This window comes from Amblyraja radiata, chromosome 9 (assembly GCF_010909765.2).
Source record: "Amblyraja radiata isolate CabotCenter1 chromosome 9, sAmbRad1.1.pri, whole genome shotgun sequence".
NCBI classification, from domain to species: Eukaryota; Metazoa; Chordata; class Chondrichthyes; order Rajiformes; family Rajidae; genus Amblyraja; species Amblyraja radiata.
The window spans coordinates 71117387-71131730 of NC_045964.1; the positions used below are offsets into that span (position 1 = coordinate 71117387).

At 44.2% G+C, this 14344-nt stretch overlaps 1 protein-coding gene across 1 annotated transcript in view; it reads left to right on the forward strand.

Annotated features, from left to right (window-relative positions):
- The first annotated feature begins 12968 nt into the window (after positions 1-12968).
- flrt2 (fibronectin leucine rich transmembrane protein 2) overlaps positions 12969-14344 on the forward strand; it is a 92461-nt gene continuing 91085 nt past the window's right edge. Inside the window, exon 1 of the mRNA XM_033027697.1 lies at positions 12969-13098. The gene's annotated coding sequence lies outside the window, so the exon portion shown is untranslated. The remainder of the gene's footprint in view (positions 13099-14344) is intronic.

A 14344-nucleotide genomic window follows, 5' to 3' on the forward strand; every position in this document is an offset into this window, starting at 1 on the left:
GCCACCACTCTCTGAGTAAAGAAGTTCCCCCTCATGTTACCCCTAAACTTCAGTCCCTTAATTCTCAAGTCATGTCCCCTTGTTTGAATCTTCCCTACTCTCAGTGGGAAAAGCTTATCCACGTCAACTCTGTCTATCCCTCTCATCATTTTAAAGACCTCTATCAAGTCCCCCCTTAACCTTCTGCGCTCCAAAGAATAAAGCCCTAACTTGTTCAACCTATTCCGTTCTTTGTGATTCTTGGGAATTCTCTATCCTGGAAGGTTGTGGCTGTTAACTCATTGAGCTGATTCTAAGCAGAGATGGAAAGATTTTTGAATATTAAGGTTATCAAGAAATATGAGAATAATGCAGGAAAATTGAACTAAGTTAGGAAACAGCCATGATCGTAATGGTTGTTGGAACGGCCTCAATTGCCAGATCGTTTACACGCGCTCCTAATTCTTAAGCGCCTGTCCCACTTGGCGATTATTTGCACGTCATATATGCGGCATAATTTACGCGTCACGATGCACGACACAACATTATTTACGCGTGTGGTGCACGCATGGCGCGTGGTGAGACGTGGTGGCCTAGGCAGAGACGCGCGGTCGCGTGCGGCGCCCCAGGATTTTGGGCTTCACAAAATCTTCGTGCGCCACCTGTATGACGCTCAAATGACACCCAAGTGGAACACGCCCTTTAGGAAACATTACAGCCTGAGGCAATTCTGAGTATGGAATTAATTGCCACAGATGGCTGTGCAGGCCAGGTCCTTGTTCATCAGTCAATGAAAGTAAGCATGCAGGTATAGCAGGCAGTGAAGAATGCGCATGGCATGTTGGCCTTCATAACAAGAGGAGTTGAGTATAGGAGCAAAGAGGTCCTTCTGCAGTTGTACAGGGCCCTAGTGAGACCACACCTGGAGTACTGTGTACAATTTTGCCTCCAAATTTGCGGAAGGAAATTTGAAGAAGGACATTCTTGCTATTGAGGGAGTGCAGCGTAGGTTTACAAGGTTAATTCCCGGGATGGCGGGACTGTCATATGCTGAGCGAATGGAGCGGCTGGGCTTGTATACTCTGGAATTTAGAAGGATGAGAGATTTAGAAGGATGAGATTTATTGAAACATATAAGATTATTAAGGGTTTGGACACGCTAGAGGCAGGAAACATGTTCCCGATGTTGGGGGAGTCCAGAACTAGGGGCCACAGTTTAAGAATAAGGGGTAAGCCATTTAGAATGGAGAGAGTTGTGAGTTTGTGGAATTCTCTGCCTCAGCAGGCGGTGGAGGCCGGTTCTCTGGAAACTTTCAAGAGAGAGCTAGATAGGGCTCTTTAAGATAGGGGTGTCAGGGGATATGGGGAGAAGGCAGGAACGGGGTACTGATTGTGGATGATCAGCCATGATCACATTGAATGGCGGTGCTGGCTTGAAGGGCTGTATAGCCTACTCCTGCACTTATTGTCTATTGTTTATTGTCTAATGGATATTTTTAAGGCGGAGGTTGGCAGAGTCTTGATTGGTCAGGGTGTCAAGGGTCATGGATCATGGGGAGAAGGCAGGAGAATGGGGTTGAGGGAAAGATAGATCAGCCCTGATTGAATGGCGGAGAAGACTCGATGGGCCAAATGGCCTAATTCTGCTTCAATAACTTATGACATGACTTTGCTGATGCTGAGAAAATGTTTTCCATGGCGACGCAGTGTGTAAATAGGGTACATAGCTTGATAATCAGGAGTCATCCATTAAAATATAATTTTTATTCTCTGATAGTTGCGTCTTTGGAACGTTGTACCCCCAGGGAGTTGTGGAGGCCAAATCATTTAATATATCCACTGGGAAGCGGAGCTGAGGCTAAGATCAGATCAGCTGTGATGTCTAAATTCAGGTAAACATCCCCACTTCTTATCTACCCTGTCACTCCACACTCTTACACACATCTTTCTCCCACTACCCCCCTCATCCAGTTCCTTTCCCCTCCTCCTTCCACTCTTCTCCCACCTCTCCCTAAATATACAACCATATCTGCAAACAAGAGGCCATTTAATACACAATAAGGGTCCATGTTAGTTAAGTTTAGTTTATTGCCACGTGTACCGAGGTTCAGTGAAAATCTTTTGTTGCGTGCTACCCAGTCAGCGGAAAGATCATACATGATTAAAATCAAGCCATCCACAGTGTACAGATACATGATGAAGAACATTATAACGTGAATAACATTAAGTGCAAGATCAATTCCAGTAAAGTCCAATCAAAATAGTCCAAGGTTCTGCAATGAGGTAGATAGTAGCTTTGGACTGCTCTCTAGTTGTTGGTAGGATGGTTCAGTTGCCTGATAACAGCTGGGAAGTAACTGCCCCTGAATCTGGAGGTGTGTGCCAAGGGACCCGATAATGTTCACATTATTTCATTGTGATAGACACAAAAAGCTGGAGTAACTCAGCGGGGCAGGCAGCATCTCTGGAAAAAAAGGAATAGGTGAGGTTTCTGGTCGTGATTCTTCTTCAGACTGAGAGTCAGGGGAAAGGAGAACGCTGATCTAGATGGTACTTAAGAGAAATAGAAACATAGAAATATAGAAAATAGGTACAGTAGTAGGCCATTCGGCCCTTCGAGCCAGCACAGATATTCAATATGATCTTGGCAGATCATCCAAAATCAGTACCCCGTTCTTGCTCTCTCCCAATATCCCTTGATTACATTAGCCCTAAGGGCTATATCTAACTCTCTCTTGAATATATCCAGTGAATTGGCCTCCGCTGCCTTCTATGACATTGAATTCCACAGATTCACACCTCTCTGGGTGAAAACGTTTTTCCCCATCTCAGTCGTAAATAGCCTTCCCCGCATTCTGAAACTGTGACCCCTGGTTCTGGACTCCCCCAACATCGTGAACATTTTTCCTGCATCTAGCCTGTCCAAACCCTTAAGAGTTTAATTGAATATCATTGAATAGTCTGAAGAAGGGTTTCGGCCCGAAACGTTGCCTATTTCCTTCGCTCCATAGATGCTGCTGCACCCGCTGAGTTTCTCCAGCTTTTTTGTGTACCTTAAGAATTTAATATGATTCTATAAATTCCATCTCATCCTTCTAAATTCCAGTGAATTTAAGCCCAGTCTCTGGAAATGAATGGAAGACAAGCAAAATGCAAAGATGACAATTGTGATGTCGGGTGTGAAATGGTCACTATGTGGAAGTCACAAAGTGGAGATTCCTGAAAGCAGATCAGGAGACGTGAGTTTGAATCCCATTTTTGCAGCTGAGGAATTCAACTTGAAATTCATTTTAAGTTATTTATATTTCAAGATCTGGCAATTGCAACATTTATTGTTGGTCATTAATAACCCTTTTGAGAAAGTGGTGATGAGACATGCTATTGAATTTTTCAACCCTGTTTGAATGAACCAGTAATAGTATAACTGTGTGGCTCATAGGCATTTTAAAAGCCAACCGCATTAGTGATCCTAGACTTGTACTTGGTTCAGACTTAGTAGAAATGGCAGAGGTCCTCCCTGTGAACCAGATGCGTTTTTATAACAATCCATACATTTTTTGCGTTATTCATGGCAAAGACTATTTATTGAATAAATTCCAGGCTATTGACTGAATTATTATGAAACTATTAACTGCTGTGGAGACACAAGAGACTGCATGGATTCTTGAGCAAAAATTAAACTGCTGGAGGAACTCAGTGGGTCAGGCAGTTCCTGTGAAAGAAGATGGACAGATGACATTTTGTGTCTGGACCTCTTTTAGACTCATGAAGTGCCCTGACCCAAATCATCATTTCCCTCCAAAGTTCTGCTGAGTTCCTCCAGCAGTTTATTATATTTTTGCTGTTGACTGCTGCGGTGGGATTTGAACTCATGACTTTGGATTGTTGGTCCAGGTTTCTGGTTTGCTAATGAGGCCACAAAATGCTGGAGCAACTTAGCGGGTCAGGCAACATCTCTGGAGGACACAGACAGGCGACATTTCGGGTTGGAACCCTTCTTCAGACTCCAGGGTTTCTAGTTAGACAATTTTCTGGGTTGCTAGTCTGGTGGCCTATGCAATTAAATACATATTAAAACAAACGTGGCACAGCTGTAGAGTTGCTGCCTTACAACGCTAAAGACCCGGGTTTGATCCTCATTGTGGGTGCTGTCTCCATGGAGTTTGTATGTTCTCCCTGTGACTGCGTGGGTTTTCTCCGGGTGCTCAGGTTTCCCCTACACTCCGAAGACGTACGTGAAATTGCTAAAAGTAGTAATATTTGTAGCTAATACATAGGATAGTGCTAGTGTATGGGTGATCACTGGTTGGTGCGGACTCGGTGGACTGAAGGAAAGGTGTTTTCACGCTGAATCTCTAACGTAAAGTAAAGAAAAGAAAAAATAAATCTGCAATTCTTGCTCAATTTTGCTTACATGTGATTCCAGACTAAGTAAAGTAGTTGCCTCAGAAACTTTGAACAATGCAGATGTGACAACAGCTGGATGGCAACAAAAAGACAACTTAGTGATCAATGTCTATATCTGTGAAAAATAAATACAAAATTCATTAGTGAATCTTGAGGAAATTTCCCTTGTTCTTCCCTAAATCATCAAATGGGATCTAATACAGAGGTCTGCTTAAGTCTGTGCGGGACAGTGGCGCAGTGGTTGAGTTGATGCCTCATGGGCCTGTCCCACGAGTATTCGACTCCATGCGGCAAGCGCGACCTAAAGAGCCTGTCCCACGAGTATTCGACTCCATGCGGCAAGCGCGACCTAAAGAGCCTGTCCCACGAGCATGCGACTGCATGCGGCAAGCGCGACCAAACCAGAAGCGGGGGCCGCGCGGAGGTCGAGTGAGTGACATGAAGTTCGAGCGAAGTCCGCGGGAAGTTCGCGCGTGGCGTACGGCGTCGAGGCGGCTGCGGGCCGGCAGGTCGTTGCCGCGCGGAATTTTTGAACGCGGTCAGATTTTCGGAGCCCCGCGTGATGTCGCGACCAGCTCCGCACAACTCCATATGGCTCCGGCTATCGAAGTGGGACCGGCCCCGCGAGGCCGTACGGCTCAAGCGACCACGTTAGGTCGCGCTTGCCGCATGGAGTCGCATGCTGGTGGGACAGGCCCTTTACAGCGCCAAGGACTCAAGTTCTAACCTGACCACAGGTGTTGTCTGCATGGAGTTTGTACGTTCTCCCTTTGACCGTGTGGGTTTTGTCCGGATGCTCCGGTTTTCTCCCACACTCCAAAGAAGTGCAGGTTTGTCGGTTAATTGGCTTCTGTAAATTGTAAACTATCCCTAGAGTGTAGGATAGTGATATTGTACTAGTCGGCGAGGACTCCTAAATACATAAGTGATAGGAGCAGAATTATGCCATTCGGCCCATCAAGTCTACCCTGTCATTCACTCATGACTGATCTATCTTTCCTTCTCAACCCCATTCTCTCCATAACCCCTGACACTCGTACTAATCAAGAATCTATCAATCTCTGCCTTAAAAATATACAGTGGGTTGAGGGGCCTGTTGGCACTGTATCTCTAACACTCTATAAAAACTCCTCTATATTTTAGTGTGCAGGAACATTTTTCCTCAGTCATCACATTTTCTTGTAAATCATTTTGTTTTCTAGCTTCATCCCAAAATATAACTTCTCCAATAATTTGCTGCGAAGTGCAATAGTTCCTGCAGCATGCAGGGTGTAATCCTTTTGTATCCAGCAGACATTTACACTGCGCAACAACACTATGAACAAATTGAGCTGAACTCACAAGAAAACACTTTGCTAGTTTCTTGAGCAGATGGGCCTGATATTGCTGTCCTCTCCCAGTCTGTCTGCTATGGAATGTACAACCATTTCTGCAGCTATTCCCTGTCCAGGGCTGTGGCTGGAACATTTACCAGGGTATTGCATCTTTTCTCTGCTGTTTAAATTCCTTTTCTTTCAGTTGCACCTTTTCCACCCTACATTGCCACCCCTCCATTGCCAAGCTCAAGAAATAGGAACCTAAACCATGACACTTACTCCATGCACCTTTATCTCAATCAGATAACGTCTTCAGTGTTGGGAGACAATTTTTGCCTTTGATCCGCTAATTGACTGTCCGTTAACTTCAATGGAAGAGATGTAAACTAATACTGAATTGATATTGCTCATTTTATTGTGCAAAGCGAAAATCTGACCCCCATCTATCCTTCTGTCCTCTGACTGGGTCGGGCATTGTGATGTTTGAACAAGACTTAGGAAAATATCATCATAGCCCTTAGGCGGTAAACACTGATTTATTTTCTGCAGAGTGTTTTTACTCCAACATTTTATTGCATTATTTGTGTACATTCAGTGTTATTTTAGTTAGATAAACAACTTCAAAATAATATCTCACCACGGCACTTCCCAGCCACATCCTCAATCTGAGCCTAAACCTGCCTTTCACGTTGTGTTGGTTGGAACAGGCACAGCATCCTACAGGGCGACTTGTCATTAAATTACAGCAGGAAATTCACTCTGAGTAAATGTTGGAGCATTGACTAAAAGTGATATGTTAAGACCCGAGGCTAATAATGCCAAATCTGGCAGTGACTCACTCACTGAACTCACAGGTTATCAGAGATGAAACACAAAAGACACTGGAACATATTTATTCATTCTCTCGGAATTACATCTTGTCTGGATGAAGTCTTCAATATGAAACATTAACTGTTCTTGTTTTCACACGAGCTGCCTAACCACCTGAGTGATTCCAAGATTTGCTAGTTTTAGTTCAGATTTTCAGCATCTGCAGATTTGCATCTCCGATTTCTGGATTTTCTCCCCATTTAGAAAATAGTCTATGCCTTTATTCCTACTACCAAAATGTGTGACTCAGCACTTTGCTACATGATATTCCATCTGCCACTTCTCTGCCCACTCTCCAAACCTGTCCAAGTCCTTCTGCAGTGTCCCTGCTTTCTCTACACTACCTGCCCTTCCACCTATTTTCGTATCATCCACAAACTTGGCCACAAAGCCTTCAATCCCCTCATCCAAATGCTTCATTATCACCTCTTGCCCAGCCAACAAAGGGGCATGATGGACCCCACCCTTAATTGGTCATCTGTTGCCAGCCCTGATTTGTTCTGGCCTTTTCCTACCTATAGTTCCCCGCCCCCTCTCCCCCCCCCCCCCCCCCCACCCGCTCCCTACTTACAATCTGAAGAAGGGCTCTGACCCAAAATGTCACCCATCCTTTTTCTCCAGAAATGCTGCCTGACCCGCTGAGTTACTCCAGCACTTTGTGCCTATCTTTGATGTACATCTCCTCTAGACCTTTTTGTTATTCATCCACTCTTCACCACCCTCTTTTACTTGGCTCCATAATTTCATTTGCTGCCTCACAGCACCAGAAAATCCGGGTTTCAACCTGACCTCAGGTGCTGTCTGTGTGGAGTTTGCAAGTTCCTGTAACCTCATGGATTCACTCCAGTTTCTTCCCACATTCCAAAGTTGTGCAGGTTTGTAGGTTAATTGGCCTCTGTAAATTGCCTCAAATGTGTACAGAGTGGATGTGAAAGTGGAATAACATAAAACTAGTGTGAACAGGTGATCAATGGAATAGTGTGATCAATGGTTGCCAAAAGGGCTGTTTCCATCCTCTGCATCTGCCAACGATCTCTCGATTTGCAGAATGGAGTTTTGAGTGAAGAAATATGTATCTCAGATTCTGGTCCCTTGTTCTGGATTCCAGTATCTAAAGAAATTAATTGTAAAAGAAAAGAAGCATTATGATAATGATTAAAGAATCCTCGCAACATCACATAAAAAGCTGGATACGGTTTTGGGAAATTCAGAAAGTCTACGGAAAATTCACCAGGGATTTAGAACTGAACTGAGTGTCTGAAGAAGGGTCTCGTCCCGAAAAGTCACCTATTCCTTCGCTCCATAGATGTTGCCTCACCCGCAGAGCTTCTCCAGCAGTTTTGTCTACCTGAGAGTTTTATTCCCTAATATTGAGGTACAAGTAAGTTGATTAGTAAGGATCTCTGTGGATATGGGGTGAAGGCAGGAGAATGAGGTTGAGAGGGATAGATAGATCTGCCATGATTGGATGGCGGAGTAGACTTGATGGGCCAAATTGCCTTGTTCTGATCCTAGAACTTTTGAATAAGGAACTACTGATGCAGGAATCTTTCGCAAAACAAAAAGTGCAGGAGGAACTGGATGGATCAGGCAGGAGCTGAGGAGGGAATAGACAGGCAATGTTTACCTGACCCATTTTCTCCACAGATGGTGCCTGGTTCGTTGAGTTAATCCAGACCTTTGTGTTTTCCCCTGATGTTGAAGTGAGGTCCATGGCTGTGGGACTGAATTGAAACAAAGAGAATGTAACAGTAAAGGTGTATTGAACTTTTTTTACTTTATAGTGAAACCAGAACACGATAATGTTGTTTAAACTAATTAAAATCTAACACAGCGAATATATCTCCATTAAATATTGTGTTGAATTGTGGTGGCACCAGAAGTTGTGATTGCCAAGTCTGTGAAGTTATTTAAAAGAATGATAGATCATTAACAGAGAAGCATTGTTATAGACACAAAATACTGGAGTAACTCAGCGGGACGGGCAGCATCTCTGGAGAGAAGGAATGGGTGACTCAACAGGGAAGTAATAGTGGTAGTGGAAATTGGAGATATAAAGGCATAGAACAAGCAGGGAGGAGAATGAGCAACTTCAAGGAATTAATTTAAAAAAAAATTAAAGTGATTAGAATAATTCACTTCCTTGCCATTCTTTAGACGTTAAAGTTAGAGCATGGAAACAGTCCCTTTGGCCCACCGAGTCCATGCTGACCAGCAATCATCTCGTACACTAACACTATCCTATGCACGAGAGACAATTTCTACCAAAGCTAATTAACCTTTGGAGTGTGGGGGGAAGCCAGGGCACCCAGAGAAAACCCACACAGTCACAGGGAGAACGTATGAACTACAACCAGACAGCGCGTACAGTCAGGATTGAACCTGAGTCTCTAGCGCTGTAAGGCAGCAACTCTACCGCTGCGCCACCATGCCACCCTGAATATGTTAGAACTGGATACTAAAATATAATAAAACTTATTTATTGGTGTTTTAAAATTTCATTTATTTTTGGGGGGGTAACTTCGTTTTCTAAGTAAATTATAGCTTAAAAAGTACTTCGACTACGGGCAACAAAGTAGACAATATCTATCAAAACCCCAGATGCTGGAATCTTGAGCAAAGCACAAAGTGCTGGAGGAACTCAACGGGTCAGGCAGCATTTGGGGAAGTAAAGGACAGGTAACATTTTGGATGGGGACTTCAGACTGAAGAAGTCTGAAATAGCTTAGTTTAATTTAGAGATACAGCACTGAAACAAGCCCTTCGGCCCACCGAGTCCACACCGACCAGTGATCCCCCAAACATTGCCATTATCCTACACATACTAGGGACAATTTACATTCATAGTAAGCCAATTAGCCTACAAAGCTGTATGTCTTTTGAGAGTGGGAGGGAACCGAAGATTTTGGAGAAAACCCACGCAGGTCACGGGGAGAACGTACAAACTCCGGACAGACAGCACCTGCAGTCAGGATCGATCCCGGGTCTCCAGGGCTGCAAGCACTGTAAGGCAGCAACTCTACCCCTGCGCCACCATGCCTGCCATGACCCTGACCCAAAAGGTTGCCTGACAAATCCTGCCACAGATGCTGCCTTAAGGATAAGGGGGAAATCCTTTAGGACCGAGATGAGAAAAACATTTTTCACACAGAGAGTGGTAAATCTGTGGAACTCTCTGCCACAGAATGTAGTTGAGGCCAGTTCATTGGCTATATTTAAGAGGAAGTTAGATGTGGCCCTTGTGGCTAAAGAGATCAGGGGGTATGGAGAGAAGGCAGGTACGGGATACTGAGTTGGATGATCAGCCATGATCATATTGAATGGCGGTGCAGGCTCGAAGGGCTGAATGGCCTACTCCTGCACCTATTTTCTATGTTTCTATGTTTCTATGACCTGCTGAGTTCCTCTAGCACTTTGCAAAATTGGACAGAAAAAATAAATGGTTTAATTGCATGCCAATGCAAGTGGTTGTGTTGAGGTTGGCCACAAACAGGAGCGATGGGCATAGGGGAAGTGTAGTGTGATTTGAGCTGATCTATTTTCACAGGTGTCGACTGAATGGTTCAGTGTTTCCAGCACTTTCCGGTTTAATTTCCAAGCTGTTCTCAATTTCATAGTCGTGACAGTGAATGGTAATAGTTGCATCGTTAGTACCACAGAATCATGGAAAATATTTCTCAATGAAATATGTAATTAAGATATATTTTCCAAAACAATAGAGCAGAGGGCAGCACGGTGGCGCAGCGGTAGAGTTGCTGCCTTACAGTGCCAGAGACCCAGGTTCGATCCTGACCAAGGGTGCTTGTCTGTACAGAGTTTGTACATTCTCCCCGTGAATGCATGAGTTTTCTCTGGGTGCTCCGGTTTCACCTCCTACACTTCAAAGACGTACAGGTTTGTAGGTTAATTTGGCATAGATAAAAATAGTAAATAGTGAAAATAATCAATTGTCCTCGGTGTATAGGAGAGTGCTAGTGTTCGGGTGATCGCTGGTCAGCATGTACTCGGTGGGCCGAAGGGCCTGTTTCTATGTTGTACCTCTGAAGTAAACTAAAAAAAGAACAAAAATGATTGAGAGAAAATAGCTTTCAACGCCATTCCCCTTCACCATAGGATCTGCCTCGCCATAAAATCTCACTTTAAACACCCCTCGCTAAAATATTAATCTTATTTTCACTCAGAAACTCCAGAATATCTGTTTCATTCTCATTGGTTTATTCCTCTTTTTTTGTTTTGGTAACTTCAGATCATATCAAGTCAAGCATAGTATGTGAAAACTATAGAACAGAATAGAATGTACAACCAAAGTTAGCTATCCATAAGAGAGGATGCATGGTCAATAATGTGTTCAGATGATAAATTGTCCATTGATGCAGAACAGATAATTAGAAACAAGAAACAGGCATAATTGCAATGAATGATTAGACTGCAGAGAAAGGAATCATAGTTCTTGACCTGCCAAAACCAGACACAAAAATCAGCTACATATCTGTACTATATAGACACAAAAAGCTGGAGTAACTCAGCGGGACAGGCAGCATCTCTGGAGAGAAGGAATGGGTGATGTTTCGGGTCGAGACCCTTCTTCAGACCCTTTTCAGTCTCGACCCGAAACGTCACCCATTCCTTCACTCCAGAGATGCTGCCCGTCCCGTTACTCCAGCTTTTTATGTCTATCTTCGGTTTAAACCAGCATCTGCAGTTCCTTCCTAAACATATCTGCACTTCCTACTCAAATTGGCATCAAGAACTTTGAGCCACTTCAAAAGCAGCCAGTGCCGCATCCCACTTGCATGGCTTTACAATCCAAATGTATGAACATTGAATCCTCCAATTTTACAATTCTGCTCACCTTAAACCTATGTCCTCTGGTTCTCGAGTCCCCTACTCTGGGCAAATGACTGTGGGTTTACCAGATCTATTCTCATGATTTTGTACAGCTTTTTATTTTCTTTATTTTCTACCGCTGCACCACAGAGAGCATCCTAACATATGGCATCTCTGTGTGGTATCTCAGCTGCACGGAGGCGGAGAGGAGAGCTCTTCAACGCATCGTCCACAGAGTGCAGAAGATAATTGGGACACCGCTACCAGCCTTGGAGGGCATCTACAATACACGGTGCCTCAGGAAGGCCGTCAGCATTCATAAAGACTCCTCACACCCTTGTAATAGTCTGTTCGAACTTCTACCATCCGGCAGACGTTACAAGGCCTTCTACGCCTGCACCTCCAGACTTCGGAACAGCTACATCCCCAGAGCTATAGCTGCTCTGAACCGGTCCTGCTGAGCGCCCCCCACCCTATGAACTGTCTCCCTCAGATGGTCACGTTGCACATCGACCTGACACAGACCTACTGTATTTGCACGTTATACTGCTTTAACTGTTTTTTTAATCTTGGTTTTCTGGGTGTCTAAATATTTAGCTAATTAAGTTATTACATCGGATGGAAGTTGCATTCCAAATCTCGTTGTACCTCTGTGCAATGACAATAAATATATTATTATTATTATTATATCAAGCCTTGTCCTGGCCCGTGTGGGGCCCCATGCACACTGCCAGAGGAAACTCTCCTGAACGCATTTGACAAGTTCCACCCCGTCTAAAGCTTTGGCACTGACAATGACATTCCCAGTCAATATTGTAAAAGTTTAAATCCCTCTACTCCGACAACCTTATTAGACAGACAGGATCGAGTAGAGATTTACAGGCGAAAGAGAGTGATGCATGCATGTAGCGCATTTCAGAGCGTCCCAAAGTAGTTAACAGCCGCTGAAGTATTTGTAAGAAAGAGCGAGGCACCTAAAGTGCCACACACACATGCTAGACTTCATATCTGGCGTCCGGCCAATTCGGCGAGCGTGTCATCTTTCATTCACGTCAGGTGAAAATTCCTCTCACTCAGTTACTGCTGCCTCACGTTTGTTACAAAAAACTCTCCCACAAATAGCCCCATTTAACTAGAGTGAAGAACTATTATCACCCCTAGCCACACACACACACAAAGCGAACGCGCACTCTCTCGAAGCGGAGGGGCTCTGCGAATACATAGCGTTTAAAGCTACTTTGACCGGTTTGTTCGTAAACTGGCAACAAAGTGTGTTGTGTTGTGAATTCTTGGCGCGGGACCTCCTTCGCCGAAAGGAGAAAAAGGGAGGTGGGTGTTTGATGGCTTCTACTAACACGGACTGACTCGTAAGTGCTTCAAGAGCTCGGTCCTTCTGCGGAGCCGTGACATTCTCCAGCCCAGCCTGAGCGCCGGGTAACGCAATTCCACCTGCGGATTCGCCAGAGAAACACCCTCCACTCGGGGCTGGGCGAATGGCTGGGAAGAGTTAAATTGCACTCTGGAAGCCGGTGAGATCAGCAAGTGGGCGTTTTCACATTGCAGGCTCATGAGGACAGCGCTGCTTAAACTTCGCTTCCCAAGAATTCAACAGGTTACTCACACTCTTCGGAAGAGTAAAATGGATCTGTGTGTGACCGGCTTGTGCAGAACCCGCTGCCAGTCCCAAATCAGAATCGAGGTAAGTGTAAAAGGCTTGTGAATTGCAGCGAGTTGTAAATTCGTTTGACGAGTGAAAGGGGGTTGTTGAATCTGCTGAATTGCAAACTCCTCGACTGGATCAAGAGAGTCCCAATTTTTTCATTCATGCGAGATGTTTGAAATTTCTGCGATTGTTCGTTAAACAGCTTTCTCCCCTTTCCGTATTAAACGCAGGGAAAGGCGATATACACTTTGCGCGCTTCCTAATTCAACTTTGGGTTCGTTTACATCTGGCTGATCATAAGATCAGCACATGATTTTCGCTGATATCCAGAATGGAAGTGGAGGCATTGGGATCGCTAGCAGGCAGAGGAGATTTAGTTTATCTTGGCAAACGTGTTCGGCATAGAAGTTTTGGGCCGAAGGTCCTGTTCTTGTGCTGTACTGCTCGCTCTATGTTCTAATCACGTTGTATAGAGTACCTTCAATGTTACATGAGTTTTGACTAAATAATGTTGGTTTAATTAACTCCTTCGATTGATTTTCCCCTTCCCGCATGCGCCCTATCTTTCTCGCCCCATGGTTTATGTTCTCAGTGCCGTTTAATGTCCCGTCCCGATTCCTGGTTCGATTTATATTCACAATTATCGTGAATTTCAATTCTCCGGTGTCGCTTCTACGATTTATGTGGACCTTTGCAAAATCGCCACTGGCGTTTAGATGATGGGCCATTGGTGAAATGTTGGCGAGTTTTCACAGATAGTTTTATTCGTGAGCTCCTCCCGAAACCTCCGCCTTTCGCTGGAAAACATAATTTGCATTTTTTTTTCAGGTTTCAAAGCTTCGACCCTGACACACCGTTAACATAAAGCAAGGGAAATATTGTTCAGTTGCTAAGACCCGGGACAACATTTTCATTCAAATCATACTATGTAGACCAAGGACTCTGTTTAGTGGGCTTTGGCAAATTTTAAAAAATGGGTCTGAAGAAGGGTCTCCAGAGATGCTGCCTGACCCGCTGAGTTACTCCAGCCTTTTCTGTCTGTCTTCGGTTGAAAGTAAACCAGCATCTGCAGTTCCTCCCTCTACACAAAAGAAAACTGGTCAGATGACTTTTCTTCCGACTTTTACTCTACAAGGCTTTTTTTAAATTAGAATCGGATCTTCAGAATAGAGGAAGCTTTAAACTGCTACGCTGTACATTATTTTCTGAAGCATACGTTGTCAAACTGCCCTCATATTCACCCAAAGTCCCGGCATAAATAAACGAAGGATTTAATTAAGAC